The sequence below is a fragment of the Gopherus evgoodei genome, chromosome 2, assembly GCF_007399415.2.
Source record: "Gopherus evgoodei ecotype Sinaloan lineage chromosome 2, rGopEvg1_v1.p, whole genome shotgun sequence".
In the NCBI taxonomy this organism is placed as follows: Eukaryota; Metazoa; Chordata; order Testudines; family Testudinidae; genus Gopherus; species Gopherus evgoodei.
In genome coordinates, this window is record NC_044323.1 from 56,353,374 (window position 1) to 56,370,487 (window position 17,114).

Below are 17,114 nucleotides of genomic sequence, written 5' to 3' on the forward strand. Positions count from 1 at the left end.
ATTCAAGATGGATTTAAAATGTGCCTAAAGGGAATTCTTATATTCAGATACAAACAAGTTTCACAAAATCTCAAGAACTCAGCTCAGATCTATAAAGATAATATTTATTTGCCTCTCTCTCTTCGCCATTCCCACAAGGCATCTTCTGAAATGAAAGACATCTTAATAATAGAGTCAATAGGCATGACTCCATGGATCTGAAGAAGTGGGGTTTTTACGCCACAAAAGCTTATGCCCAAATAAATCTATTAGTCTTGGTTTTGTGGATATAGACTAACATGGCTACCCCTGTGATACTTTATATGCAGTTGGTGTTTCAGTTCTTTTCTCTCTTGCCTTCCACCTGTCTACATACATAACAGCCTTTTTGGAAAACGGGGAGGACAAACTTTATCTTTTGTCTAGCAAATGCTAAGGATCAGACCATTCAAAAGAGAAGAGTATCAATAGAACTATAAATTCTATTGTTCTCCCAACCAAACTGTTACTTTTACCCTGTACATGCACAGTTGGAGAGGATTTCTATGGGGAAGGATTAAAAAGCCAGCCCGAAAATTCAATGGCTCAGGTCGAGCAATTCATTCTTCCCTATAGCTATACTTATTTGAAAAGAGCCTCCATTCTATATAGATTTTCAAAAGTGATTTAATTTTCCTTGTTTGACTGAAGAATATTATGCAGCCTTGATTTCAGTGAATAAGTTTCTCAAAAGCACTAGTATATTTTCAGAATACTGTATTCCCATAAATACATTTGGAACTACCTGTAATTTCATTAGTAATCAGTTGTAAATGCTTGCCAGAATTATTATCCTGAACACACACTCTGTTCAGATGACATAACCAGTAGGTCTCCTAACCTTTGGTAAGCTAGTTTCTGTTCTAGGGGTAGATTGCAAGGTAGAGGAAGGTCTGCAGCAATGGATGCATTTTCCTATCCTCTCACAAACAGGTGGGTTGAGTGTAGAGCATAATGCATTTTGTCAACTAATGCTTCCTATATGCTCCCTTCCTTCTCTTCATGGAAGAATTTTAACTTGCGTAACCGACACACATTTATTTTCTAGCAGAGTTAGCGTTTGCTTCTGTTCTATTCAGGTTCTTATACTGCACTCATCCCTCTAGTATCTGAGGCTCAGCTCCACAAAGGTACTTAGGTGCCCAAACCCCCAGATTTAGGCACCAAAGGCCCAAATTTAGGTGCAATTGTGATCCACAAAACTCCTGCTTAGCTGCCACCTAAACTTGTAGGCACCTAAATTCACTCAGTGCCTACACTTTCACTGTAAAAGATTCCTAGGCACCTACATTTTGGCCTCTGGGCATGCATACTGCTGCCTCTTTCTAGGCAGCCAGATGTCTATTTCAACGGTTCTCAAACTGTGGGTGAGGAGCCCAAAGTGGGTTGCGACTCCATTTTAATGGGGTTGTCAGGACTGGTGTTAGACTGCCTGGGGCCGAAGCTGAAGTCCAAGCCCCACTAGGGTTGCCAGGTATCCGGTTTTTGAGCGGAATGCGTGTTTGAAAAGGGAGCCTGACAGCTCCGGTCAGCACTACTGACCAGGCCATTAAAAGTCTGGTTGGTGGCACAGCAGGGCTAAGGCAGGCTCCCTGCCTGCCGTGGCTCCGCATGGCTCCCGGAAGCAGCGGCATGTCCTCCCTCTGGCTCCTATACACAGGGGCAGCCAGGGGGCTCTGCACACTGCCTCTGCCCCAAGTGCCGGTTCCACAAGTCCCATTGGTTGGGACACATGGCCAGTGGGAGCTGCGGGGGCAATACCCATGGATGGGGTAGCATGCAGATCTGCCTGGCCACGCCTCCACATAGAAGCTGGAGGGGGAACATGCTGCTGCTTCTGGGAGCTGCTTGAAGTAAGCGCTGCCTAGAGCCTCCACCCCTGACCCCTCCCCTGCATATCCCCCCAACCTCCTGCCCCAACCCTGATCCCCCTCCAAACCCCTCAGCCCCATCCCAGAGCCCCCTCCTGGACTCCAAACTCCTCTTCGACAGCCCTAGCCAAGAGCCCTCACCCCTTGCACACCCCAACTCCCTGCCCCAGCGCCCTCCTGCACCTAAATCCCTCATCTCTCTCCCCACCCAGAGTCTACACCCCCAGCCGAAGTCTTCACACACCCCAACTGCCTGTCCCGGCCCGGAGCCCCCTCCCGCACTTCAAACCTTTCAGCCCTAGGCCGGAGCCCCCTTCTCCACCCCAAATCCCTCATCCATGGCCTCACTCCAGAGCCCACACCCCCAGCCGAAGCCCTCACACCCTCTCACACCCCATCCACATGAGCCAGTCCGGTGAAAATGTGCAAGTGAGTGAGGGTGGGGAGAGTGAGCAATAGGGGGGATGAGGGGAATGGAGTGATCAGGTTGGGGCCTCAGAGAAGGGATAGAACAGGGGCGATGCCTTGGAGGAGGGGCTGGGTAGGGGACGGGTCAAGGGTTTTCGGTTTTGTGCAAGTAGAAAGTTGAAACCCTAAGCCCCACCACCCAGAGCTGAAGCCTGAGCCCCATCATGCGGGGCCAAAGCCCAGGGGCTTCAGCTCTGGGCAGCAGGGCTCAGATTACAGGCCCCCTGCCCAGGGCTGAAGCCGTTGGGCTTCAGCTTGCCCCCACCACCTGGGACAGTGGGGCTCTGGCTTTGGTCCCCCCGACCCCTTGGAGTCATGTAGTAATTTTTGTCAGAAGAGGGCCACGGTGCAATAAAGTTTGAGAATCACTGACCTATTACATGCCGGAGCTCCAGCATGATCCACATCCCAGAGGAAAATAGGTGGGGGTCACCTATCTTGCCTACTGGGCCCAATTTGGAGCACATCTACTAAATCAAGACCCATTCAAAATCTGGTGGTGACAGAGGGGCAGCTGGGCCAAACCTGAGAGGCACTGAAACCCTGTGTGCTGGGTCACAATGTTTGGAGCAGGGAGCTGGACCCAGCCCCAAGGGACAGGAACTGTGGTTGTGGTGTGAGGTTTTTTTTCATTTTAAAAGTTTTACATTTTATCTCACATTTGTGAAGAACACAGGGCTCTACTCACCGCACAGAGGGTAGAACACTCACCCAGAATAGGGGAGATTTTGGTTCAATTCCCCCTTCTGCATGATAGGAGACAGGATTTGAACAGCAGATTCCCATCTCTCAGGAGAGGTGTTCAAACCACTGAGCAATGGGGACTGCATAAGTCCCTTCGTGCATCTGGGCCCGAGCACCTTATTCACTTATAGAATCATAGAAATTTAGGACTGGAAAGACCTCAAGATGTCATCTAGTCTAGTCCACCCCCCGAGGGAGCAGGGAACAGTGCCACACAGTCTCAAGCCTACCTCTCTCCCTATGCTGCTTTCTTCCTCCAAAGCATGAGAAGAGGCTCTCTGAGGGTTGAAATGACACAGGGCTAGTACTACTTTCCTCCGCACAGATCTGCTTTTTTGCTCCTAGATGCAGAGGGGAACAGGTGCCTCACTGTATGCAAGTGGTTATGGTGATGCCAAACCTATTACAGGCCAGTTCAAGTAAATATCTAGTTACCTAAAAAAAAGATTTGTTTCATGCTGACTGTAATGATCCCGTAGTCAAGAAGGAACAACTACAGAAACACTAATGACATCTATGCACAGGAGCACATTTTAAGGGTTAGATCCTCAGGTGGTACAAACTAGTTGAGGATGTAGTCTGTCATGTACACTATTGACTGGGAACCCCAATACGAACATCTAAAAAATTTCAACAATTTATAGTACATACTCTGAATCCAATTCTGACAAACTGCAACGCTCTCTTTGTTTTTTGGTCATACGCAATAATCTGTAAAAACAATCGTATGGGGCATTTTTGCAAATGCTAAAGGATATGAGAAATTCTCCAGCTGTGACATTATCATAGCCACAGGTCTGAAATGGAAATGTAAAATCACTGATTTTACCATTCCCACTTGTAGTTTTACTTATAAGAGCTGAGAATCCATGCTGCTGAGACCTGGAATCAAGCCAAAATATCAGAGGCACTTCCACAAAAATTAAACCACAACAGCTAAAGAAGAAAGTTTGCATGAGGCTTCTGTTAACTCCATTAAGATTTTCAGCAAGGTTAAGTAGGATATTAACCTCAGTATTCATTATCCCAGCAGCCCGTTTATCAGAAAATTGTCAGTTCAAAAACAAGCAGCCCAAGTCTGATTTATTTTGGACTCAACTAACATCATTAATCTGTTTATTTTTCCTCTCATAACCAAAACTTTGTTTTTGCACTTAAAGGAATAAAGTCAAGTTGAAATCTAGCGATTAAAAAAAGATTTATAATTTAGTTTAAGGTGTTACTCTTTCCATGAGAGCACTGCTAATTTTTTCTAGTCACCTCTTTTTTTATTTTTTTCCCCTCCTCCTTCGCTACTGTGTGAGAGACCCACTCAAACAGAGGAAACTGACTATACTGGATAAAGAGTGGAATTGACTATCGACAAAGTGTTGTGAAATGCTCAAAGTATAACTGGTGCATGGGAAGGATTTCTCTGTCTAATCTTTCATTTACAGTGTTCTTAGCCGTTTTCTGTAATAATAGTAGGCAAAAAATTTCACACAAATGGCTTTTCAATGTTATGGTTAGATCATTTATTAAATAAACACTGATGCCATGGAGACTTGAATCTTGTACCATGACACTGTTACAGATTTTCTGATCTCATGACTCTGACTTAATAATATTGATTCATAATTAACTGAAAACTATCAGTCTTGCCTCATTAAGAACTGAGTTTGCACCTCCTTCCCATATGGAGGCCCTCAGAATATGGTTTAAAATTTTATTAAAATACATGAAGATATGCAATATATCAAAATGAATGGTAAACGATGAAAATGGCTTAATTCAAAGCCTGTCCTAAATTGTAAGAAGTGTATTGGCACTGGGCCATGGTAATTCTGAATTTATCCTGTCTCCTCTGAATAGCGCCACACTATGCCCTGATCTAAACTACAAACTTATGTCAGTATAACTACTTTGCTCAGGAGTGTGGAAAATCCACACTCCTGAGCAACACACTTATACTGGCTGAACTCCTGGAGTAGACAGTGCTGTGTTGATGAGATGAGATAAGTAGCGTCTTCACTAAGCACTGCAGCTGCGCCACTGCAGCACAGTAAGTGTAGACAAGCCTTATGTATAAGTACATTTTTCTCAAGGATACTCACAGCAACTACAGAATTACAAGTGACCAAGACCGGCGCTAGGGGTTTTAGCACCCTAGGCGCATGGCAATTTTGCCACCCCGCGCGCTGGTCCCGCAGCTCTGGTGGAGCTGCCGCAGTCGTGCCTGCGGGAGGTCCACCAGAGCCACGCAAGCAGCCGACCGTCCGCAGGCACGACTGCGGCAGCTCCACCAGAGCCGCGGGAGCAGCCGACCATCCACAGCCACGACTGCAGCAGCTCCACCGGAGCCGCCTGCTGCCCCCTCCGGCAAAACGCCACCCACCAATAATCCTGGCGCCCTAGGCGATTGCCTAGGCCGCCTAAATGGAAGCACCGACCCTGCAAGTAATCAGTCTAAACTGTCACACTGTTGCATTTTCCCACAGAAGAACAACCGGTTCACACTTTGTATAGCTTTTCCTATTGCCACTGACACCACTGAAAGATGCCAAAGAGAACAAGGGGAAGAAACAAAGACTATATAAGGGAGTGGGGAATAAGGAAGACTCAGAAAGAGTGAGTGAAGAAAAAGAGAAGGCAAATTCCATCGTCAGTTACATCTGTATGACCCCAAATTAAGAAAACAGAACTGTGCCAGTGTAAATGAATACGGAAAGACAAGAGGGAGAAGAGACAGGTGCATGCTATTGTCAGCTGCACCAAATGCTTAGAGAAACTAAGCCCAAATAAAAATGTTTTAATTTTTTTGAAGTGGAAGATTTTCCCCAAAATGCAAGGAAAGACTGCTTTCTGTAACAGCATGTAGGGATGCATTCACAAAAATGAAGACAATCTAGGCCCTATTCTCACTGAACAGCTCAATGTACCAGCTCGATCCATGTACAAAAAAGATTACTCAGCATGATTTTGGTTAGAAATACAGACCCAGACCAGTTTGATTTATGAACCAAGCTGGAAGAGCGTATGAGACAGACGGCTGCTAATATGAATTGTCATAACTCTATTTATTTCAGTGGAGCTATGATAGTTTATACCAGTTGAGATCTGTCCCTAAGAGTTTGATTGCTGGGTGGAGATGCAAGCCATATTGCAATAAATATGTTTGGACGTATTCATATTTGAAAAATAATTTCAAATGTTGTTATACACCTAAGGGTCTAATCCTGTAGAAACAGCTTCATGGCCTGTTAAGACATTCAGTGTAGGATTAGATCCTTTATGAGAAACATTGTCATTAATTCATGAAAGCTGGAGCATCTCTTAATTATTAACAGAAGAAATGGATCTTTCAAGAAGGAGGACAGTGGGTAATGTTATTGAATAATTTAAGAGTATGACAAATGGAACAAGGATACAGTAACTTCATATCTGTGTTTGCATTGGTCCAACAAAAACACCTGAATATCAGTTTTTAAGACTTAGATTTCTCTCCCATAAAGGTTATAAAATCATGCTACTATTTCATACAGAAACAGCATAAAGCAATTTTGGAATCCTCCTCAAAACACAGGGTAACTTTCTGACCAATAAAGTACTGTTATATAGCTTTCTATTGGGTACTGGAATATTCCCAATGTGGATAAATTGTTTTACATTGGAAAAGCAACTATATACCTGTATAGTGGAGCTAAGAAATTGTTGTGTGATTGATCTGTCACGGGAATAATAATAAAAACGGAAACTCCTCAATGAACGTAATGACCAAATTCAGAGCTGGTGCAAGATGGTACAACTTCGTTGAAGGTCCGTGGATTTACTCTAGCTTACACTAGGTCTGAATTTGTCTCAAACTGTGGGTATTGTTAGAAAGGTGGCCCTGTAAAGACAGCATATTGATACAGCAAACATATGTTTCCCATGGGCCAGATTCACCCATGCAACCAGGTTAGTTTACAAGAAAAAGACATTTCACTGGATCATTTTGTCATCTTACAATGGGCATAGCTTCACTCCAACAAAAAGCTTTAAATCCAAACACTCAATAGCTGCTAAATTTGTGGTCATAAGGATTGCTAGATTTCAACTTGATGCCAGGCTGGCAACTGAAAGGTAAGTATCCACCAGTAGGAAAATGGGGAATCATTAGTATTGTCGGAGCAAAATGTGTGCTGTATTTAATTGCAGAAGCCTGGCAAAACATGAAAGACCGTGGAAAAAAAATGCCAAGAGACTAGATCTCAGTGACAGACCAGAAAGACAAAGCCTGCTGCTGTTCAGCCTTTTTGTCTCACTGCTGGCTGGGATTATTAGCTTGCTGTAGCTTTCCTCAACCCAACAGGACCCAGCCAAATTACATAAAACAAAATTATTGAAGTGCCTTCTTAAAATGCCTTAAGAACTGTTGCAAACTTCATCAGGAGGAAAATGTAATTTTCTGTGTCTGGCCCCCACACATTTTTTGCCAGCATGCAGAGATGACAGTAAAGTTATAGGGCTATACACTTGTCATTAGATCACTACAACCATGTATGTAGTCACAACTAAGGAACGTGCGACTCCCTTCTTATCTCTTTGTAAGGTCCAGAAGGAAGACTAGAAAGCCCCAATCCTGCAACGTTTATGCACATGCTTAACTTTACTGCTGTTAGTAGTCACCCTAATTTCAAATGTAGTAATGTGCATGAAGTGTTTGTAGGACTGGGGCCTTGGAGAGTATTAATAAAATTGCCCTATGCAGCAGCAGGTGTCCGATTCTATTGAACTCTCAGGCAAAAAATCTTGGTTAAACTGAAGTTAAGCCTAGACCTGGACAATTTTAAAAATACCTAAGCGTCTCTAGTAAATCAGTTTTCCCCTTCAGCTACTGAAATATATTTTGCACACTTTAGTGTTCTCAAACAGCCATAGGAAACCTACAGTATTTTAAGGCAGTGACAGGCATCCATCATGCCTGAGGATGGTCAATATAAACACTGTCTTGTGGCCTGCCAGCAGATTATCCTCATGTTGCAAGTTGCCCACCACTGTTTTAAAGTAGTTAAAATATAGAAATTATGGAACTGCTGTCATAACCTTAGTCCCAGATTTGGACCTTAGCGTCCAAAATATGGGGGTTAGCATGAAAACCTCCAAGCTTAGTTACCAGCTTGGACCTGGTACTTGCTGCCACCACCCAAAAAATTAGAGTGTTTTGGGGCACTCTGATCCCCCTGAAAACCTTCCCTGGGGACCCCAAGACCCAAATCCCTTGAGTCTCACAACAAAGGGAAATAATTCTTTTTCCCTTCCCCCCTCCAGGTGCTCCTGGAGAGATACACAGACACAAGCTCTGCGAATCCAAACAGAGTGACTCCCCCTCTCTGTTCCCAGTCCTGGAAACAAAAAGCACTTTCCTCTTTACCCAGAGGAAATGCAAAATCAGGCTAGCAAATTTAACACACACATAGATCTCCCCCTGATTTCTTCCTCCCACCAATTCCCTGGTGAGTATAGACTCAATTTCCCTGAAGTAAAGAAAAACTCCAACAGGTCTTAAAAGAAAGCTTTATATAAAAAGAAAGAAAAATACATACAAATGGTCTCTCTGTATTAAGGTGACGAAATACAGGGTCAATTGCTTAAAAGAATATTGAATAAACAGCCTTATTCAAAAAGAATACAAATCAAAGCACTCCAGCACTTATATTCATGCAAATACCAAAGAAAAGAAACCATATAACTTACTATCTGATCTCTTTGTCCTTACACTTTGAAACAGAAGATTAAAAGTAGAAACTACTTCTCCAAAGCTCAGAGAAAGCAGGCAGACAGAAAACAAAGACCTCAGACACAAAATTCCCTCCACCCAAAGTTGAAAAAATCCGGTTTCCTGATTGGTCCTCTGGTCAGGTGCTTCAAGTGAAAGAGACATTAACCCTTAGCTATCTGTTTATGACAACTGCACAGTTAATATTGCTACCACGATTTTAAATCAAAACTTTTCCTGTACATGGGACTGTATCATCAGTTACGCATGGTTTCTCTCTCTCTCTCATTATTACTGTCAATCACAAAATGCCTGGGAAGACTTCACCTTCTCAGGGACCCATGAAATGCCACAGAAGTCTTACTTTTTAATTTTTGAATAGGCAAAGAACGTAACAAAGACAGTCATTCCCCACCATTTATAAGCATGTTTTTGTTGCCAATCTTAAAGGTGCCATGAGACATATAATTGTTGTGCTTATGTATACAAATGTCCCATGCAGCTATAATCAAATCATGCCACTTACATTGAAAGAGCATAACTTAGCATAGTTACAGTTTCCTTTACAAGGTGTGAAACTGTCAGGCCCCTATCCTATAATATAATGTATTACAGTACCTTATTAAAGTCAACTGGACCCAGAGATAAAGGAAATGGCCAAACACATCAGAGGGAACGATCCAGGATCTTAAAATGATTTTGTACCGCATTTTGAAGCTATAAAGTTCTTTAAACTAGTATCAGAGGGGTAGCCGGGTTAGTCTGGATCTGTAAAAGCAGCAAAGAGTCCTGTGGCACCTTATAGACTAACAGACGTTTTGGAACATGAGCTTTCGTGGGTGAATACCCACTTCGTCAGATGCATGCATCTGATGAAGTGGGTATTCACCCACGAAAGCTCATGCTCCAAAACATCTATAAACTAGGAGGTTCTAAATAATTTTTATTTATTTTGTAAAGGGCAAATAAAATAGACCCAAACAGAGTATACAACAGCCAGAAATCTAACATGGAAATTACAAGGATATATTCCAAACATGAAACATTCTTATATAAGACACAATTAAAATTCTTTAGTCATCCTTTCAGTTTTTACTTCTGCAAACCCAGACCAAGTTTCCCTAGGTACCTTCCCCTTTTCATTTATTAACGTGCACCGTTTGGGGGCTTGCACTACATTATTTCACACTGTCTATGCTTAACTACTTATTTGGCATCCAGAGTTGTATATTGATAGTTTTGGTCTGTGGGCATCAACCTTGTGAAGCTCAGTGATTTCCCTACACCCCCTCTGAATTTCCCCAACACTACTCCCAGTTTTGTGAACTAGTTACATGCCAAACCCTGGTGGCTGAGCTTTGCGACTTTGTCCTCACCCACAGCTATTTCACATTTGGGGACAATATATACCTTCAAGTTAGCAGCAGTGCTATGGGTACCCGCATGGCCCCACAGTATGCCAACATTTTTATGGCTGACTTAGACCAACGCTTCCTTAGCTCTTGTCCCCTAAAGCCACTACTCTACTTGTGCTACATTGATGACGTTTTCATCATCCGGACCCATGGAAAAGAAGCCCTTGAGGAATTAAGAACATAACATAAGAACGGCCGTACCGGGTCAGACCAAAGGTCCATCTAGCCCAGGATCTGTCTACCGACAGTGGCCAATGCCAGGTGCCCCAGAGGGAGTGAACCTTACAGGTAACGATCAAGTGATCTCTCTCCTGCCATCCATCTCCATCCTCTGACGAACAGAGGATAGGGACACCATTCCTTACCCATCCTGGCTAATAGCCATTTATGGACTTAGCCACCACGAATGTATCCAGTTCTCTTTTAAACACTGCCATAGTCCTAGCCTTCACAACCTCCTCAGGTAAGGAGTTCCACAAGTTGACTGTGCGCTGAGTGAAGAACTTCCTTTTATTTGTTTTAAACCTGCTGCCTATTAATTTCATTTGGTGACCCCCTAGTTCTTGTATTATGGGAATAAGTAAATAACTTTTCCTTATCCACTTTCTCAAAATCACTCATGATTTTATATACCTCAATCATATCCCCCCTTAGTTTCCTCTTTTCTAAGCTAAAGAGACCTAGCCTCTTTAATCTTTCCTCATATGGGACCCTCTCCAACCCCCTAAGCATTTTAGTTGCCCTTTTCTGAACCCTTTCTAGTGCTAGAATATCTTTTTTGAGATGAGGAGACCACATCTGCACACAGTATTCAAGATGTGGGCATACCATGGATTTACATAAGGGCAATAGTATATTCTCAGTCTTATTCTCTATCCCCTTTTTAATGATTCCAAACATCCTGTTGGCTTTTTTGACCGCCTCTGCACACTGCGTGGACATATTCAGAGAACTATCCACGATGACTCCAAGATATTTTTCCTGACTCGTTGTAGCTAAATTAGCCCCCATCATATTGTATGTATAGTTGGGGTTATTTTTTCCAATGTGCATTACTTTACATTTATCCACATTAAATTTCATTTGCCATTTTGTTGCCCAATCCCTTAGTTTTGTGAGATCTTTTTGAAGTTCTTCACAATCTGCTTTGGTCTTAACTATCTTGAGTAGTTTAGTATCATCTGCAAACTTTGCCACCTCACTGTTTACCCCTTTCTCCAGATCATTTGTGAATAAATTGAATAGGATTGGTCCTAGGACTGACCCTTGGGGAACACCACTAGTTACCCCTCTCCATTCTGAGAATTTACCATTAATTCCTACCCTTTGTTCCCTGTCTTTTAACCAGTTCTCAGTCCATGAAAGGACCTTCCCTTTTATCCCATGACAGCTTAATTTACGTAAGAGCCTTTTGGTGAAGGATCTTGTCAAAGGCTTTCTGGAAATCTAAGTACATTATGTCCAGTGGATCCCCTCGTCCACATGTTTGTTGACCCCTTCAAAGAACTCTAATAGATTAGGAAGACACAATTTCCCTTTACAGAAACCATGTTGACTATTGCTCAACAGTTTATGTTTTTCTATGTGTCTGACAATTTTATTCTTAACTATTGTTTCGACTAATTTGCCCGGTACCGACGTTAGACTTACCGGTCTATAATTGCCAGGATCACCTCTAGAGCCCTTTTTAAATATTGGTGTTACATTAGCTAACTTCCAGCCGATTTAAAGGACAGGTTACAAACCTTAGTTAATAGTTCCGCAACTTAACCTTTGAGTTCTTTCAGAACTCTTGGCTGAATGCCATCGGGTCCCAGTGACTTGTTAATCTCGAGTTTATCAATTAATTCCAAAACCTCCTCTAGTGACACTTCAGTCTGTGACAGTTCCTCAGATTTGTCACCTACAAAAGCCAGCTCAGGTTTGGGAATCTCCCTAACATCCTCAGCCGTGAAGACTGAAGCAAACAATCCATTTAGTTTCTCTGCAATGGCTTTATCATCTTTAAGCACTCCTTTTGTATTTCAATCGTTAAGGGGCCCCACTGGTTGGTTAGCAGGATTCCTGCTTCTAATGTACTTAAAAAACATTTTGTCATTACCTTTGGAGTTTTTGGCTAGCCATTCTTCAAACTCCTCTTTGACTTTTCTTATTACACTCTTGCACTGAATTTGGCAGTGTTTATGCTCCTCTCTATTTGCCTCACTAGGATTTGACTTGCACTTTTTAAAGGAAGTCTTTTTATCTCTCACTGCTTCTTTTACATGGTTGTTAAGCCACGGTGGCTCTTTTTTAGTTCTTTTACTGTGTTTCTTAATTTGGGGTATACATTGAAGTTGGGCCTCTATTATGGTGTCTTTAAAAAGGGCCCATGCAGCTTGCAGGGATTTCACTTTAATCACTGTACCTTTTAAGTTTTGTTTAACTAACCCCCCCATTTTTGTATAGTTCCCCCTTTTGAAATTAAATGCCACAGTGTTGGGCTGTTGACATGTTCTTCCCACCACAGGGATGTTAAATGTTATTATATTATGGTCACTATTTGCAAGCGGTCCTGCTATAGTTACCTCTTGAACCAGCTCCTGTACTCCACTCAGGATTAAATCTAGAGTTGCCTCTCCCCTTGTGGGTTCCTGTACCAGCTGCTCCATGAAGCAGTAATTTAAAGTATCGAGAAATTTTATCTCTGCATTTCGTCCTGAAGTGAAATGTTCCCAGTCAATAGGGGGATAATTGAAATCCCCCACTATTATTGGGTTCTTAATTTTGATAGCCTCTCTAATTTCCCTTAGCATTTCATCATCACTATTACTGTCCTGGTCAGGTGGTCGATAATAGATCCCTAATGTTATATGTTTATTAGAGCATGACATTTCTATCCATAGAGATTCTATGGAACATGTGGATTCACTTAAGATTTTTACTTCATTTGAATCTACATTTTCTTTCACATATAGTGCCACTCCTCCCTCTGCACGACCTGTTCTGTCCTTCCGATATATTTTGTACCCCGGAATGATTGTGTCCCATTGATTGCTCTCAGTCCACCAGGTTTCTGTGATGCCTATTATATCAATATCCTCCTTTATCACAAAGCACTCTAGTTCACCCATCTTATTATTTAGACTTCTAGCATTTGTGTACAAGCACTTTAAAAACTTGTCCCTGTTTATTTGTCTGTCCTTTTCTGATATGCCAGATTCTTTTTTATGTGACTGTTTATCATCTGATCTGGCCCTTACATTATCCTCTTCCGTCCGCTGCTCCTGACTATAACTTGGAGATTCTCTATCATCAGACTCTCCCCTAAGAGAAGTCTGTGTCCAATCCACATGCTCCTCTGCAGCAGTCAGCTTTCCCCCATCTCCTAGTTTAAAAACTGCTCTACAACCTTTTTAATGTTTAGTGCCAGCAGTCTGGTTCCACTTTGGTTTAGGTGGAGCCTCTCTCTCCTGTATAGGCTCCCCCCATCCCAAAAGTTTCCCCAGTTCCTAATGAACGTAAACCTCTCCTCTCTATACCATAATTTCATCCATGCATTGAGACTCTGAAGCTCTGCCTGCCTACCTGGCCCTGCGCGTGGAACTGGGAGCATTTCTGAGAATGCCACCATAGAGGCCCTGGATTTCAGTCTCTTCCCTAGCAGCCTAAATTTGGCTTCCAGGACATCTCTCCTATCCTTCCCTATGTCACTGGTACCTACATGTACCACGACCACTGGCTTCTCCCCAGCACTACACATAAGTCTGTCTAGATGCCTCGAGAGATCCGCAACCTTCGCACCAGGCAGGCAAGTCACCATATGGTTCTCCCGGTCACCACAAACCCAGCTATCTATGTTTCTAATGATCGAATCCCCCATTACTAACACCTGCCTTTTCCTAGAAACTGGAGTTCCCTCCCCCGGGGAGGTAACCTCAGTGCGAGCGGCAACCCCAGTACCATCTGGAAGGAGGGTCCTAACTATGGGAAAGTTCCCTCTGCTCCCATTGACTGCTCTGCTTCCCTGGGCCTTTCTTCCTCCTCAACAGCGCAGGGGCTGTCTGACCAGAGGTGGGACAATTCTACAGTATCCCTGAAAGCCTTATCAACATACCTCTCTGCCTCTCTTAGCTCCTCCAGTTCCGCCATGCTGACCTCCAAAGCCCGTACGTGGTCTCTGAGGGCCAGGAGCTCCTTGCACCCACTGCAAACATACGCCACCCGCCCACAGGGCAGGTAATCATACATGCTACACTCAGCGCAATAAACTGGATAGCCCCCGCTCTGCTGCTGGGCTTCTGCCTGCATTGTCTACTAGTTACTGAAAGAGTGGTTTAAAGAAAGAGGTTTTGGATGTAGTTTGGTTTATAGGTTTTAAGGGGACTAAAGGGGCACAGATAGGAGTGACAAGGGACCCCCATTCCCTTCCCACTCCCCTGTGAAACTTCCTTGTAAAACTCCTTGTTAGCAGCCCCTGGTCGCTTGTGCGCGGCTTTATAAAGCCCTGGCCTGAGTGAATGCCCTGCCCACTGATTAAGGCTCAGCCAATTACCAGAGGCTTCTAGCTTTCAAACCTTTCTTTGCAGCTCACAGCCTCCAACTGCCAGCCACTGCACAGGGTCCTTCAAACAACCAAACAAACAGACTGACAAACACAAGCTCAGCACACAGCAAGTAACCCCCAAACACAAACAAACACACACTACAGACAGTCACTTACCCCACAGGTGCTGTATTTGCTCCTCCTTCACCTGGAGAACTCCCGTGCGAAACTCCCTGAAATCCACCTGGATTTCAACAATTTCCATCCCACCATCAACCTCTGCTTAGACCAATCCACACAAGCAGTCCATTTCCTTGACAATACTGTGCTGATAAGCGATGGTCACATAAACACCACCCTATACCAGAAACCCACTGACCACTATACTTACCTACATGCCTCCAGCTTTCATCCAGGACACACCACACGATCCATTGTCTACAGCCAAGGTCTAAGATACAACCGCATTTGCTCCAATCCCTCAGACAGAGACAAACACCTACAAGATCTCTATCAAGCATTCCTAAAACTACAATACCTACCTGCTGAAGTGAAAAAACAGATTGACAGAGCCAGAAGAGTACCCAGAAGTCACCTACTACAAGACAGGCTCAAAAGAGAAAATAACAGAACACCACTAGCTGTCACCTTCAGCCCCCAACTAGAACCTCTCCAGCGCATCATCAAAGATCTACAACCTATCTTGAAAGATGATCCCTCACTCTCACAGAACTTGGGAGACAGGCCAGTCCTTGCTTACAGACAGCCCCTAACCTGAAGCAAATACTCACCAGCAACCACACACCACAGAACAAAAACACTAACCCAGGAACCTATCCTTGCAACAAAGCCCGATGCCAGCTCTGTTCACATATCTATTCAAGTGACACTATCATAGGACCTTATCACATCAGCCATGCCATCAGGGGCTCGTTCACCTCCACATCTACCAATGTGATATATGCCATTATGTGCCAGCAATGCCTCTCTGCCATGTACGTTGGCCAAACCACACAGTCTCTGTGCAAAAGGATAAATGGGATGCAAATCAGACATCAAGAATTATAACATTCAAACACCAGTAGGAGAACACTTCAACCTCCCTGGCCATTCAGTAACAGATTTAAAGGTGGCAATTTTGCAACAGAAAGCTTCAAAAACAGACTCCAACGAGAAAGGGCTGAACTTGAATTAATATGCAAATTAGATACAATTTAGGCTTAAATAGAGACTGGGAATGGCTGCGCCATTACACACATTGACTCTATTTCCCCATGTTAAGTATCCTCACACCTTCTTGTCAAACTATCTTAAATGGTAATCTTGATTATCACTACAAAAAAGTTTTTTTCCTCCTGCTGAGAATAGCTCATCTTAATTAATTAGCCTCTTGGAGTTGGTTGGGCAACTCCTACCTTTTCATGTTCTCTGTATGTGTATATATCCTCACTATATGTTCCATTCTATGCATCTGATGAAGCCATTTATCAACATTGAATTTCATCTGTCATTTTGTTGCCCAGTCACCCAGTTTTGTGAGATCCCTTTGTAACTCTTTGCAGTCTGCCTGGGACTTAACTATCTTGAATATTTTTGTATCATCTGCAAATTTTATCACCTCACTGTTTACCCATTTTTCCAAATCATTTATGAGTATGTTGAACAGTAATGGTCCCAGTACCAACCCCTCTGGGATATCACTATTTATCTCTCTCCAGATTGAAAACTGATAATTTATTCCTACCCTTTGTTTCCCATATTTTAACCTGTTACTGATCCATGAGAGGACTTCCCTCTTATCCCATGATGGGTTACTTTTCAATTTAAATTAAATATATTTTTTAATATATATTTAGAAATCTAGACCTGTTATGTGTAACTTGCATTATCCATATGTTAAATTTTCATTACCCTAACAAAACATTTACTTTATTCACATCTCTTTTATATATCTCATTGGCCCTGACACCCCCCCTAATTTCAATTCCTGGGGAAACTACTGGTGAAGCTTGATGCCCAAGGACTGAATCAGGCCTGCAATCTCCTTGCACCCATGTTTTCAGATCTAAGCACAATGGATACGCGGGAGGATGAAATTCAGCCAGATGCACCCTGCTACTAAAGCCGGGGCGCCCCAAGCAAGTGGAAACCTACCAGGGTAGATGCACCCTCAATATTGCACATCTGGCTCGCAGCGTGTCACCATTTGCTCCCCAGGTTGCAGCTCCGGCTCCCACCGCCCTCACCTGGGCTCCCCGCAGCTACCGGGCCGATCCCCTCCTCTTCCAGCCGCCGCTACCCTTTAGCGCTCCACTCATTTGCATATTTTTACCTTT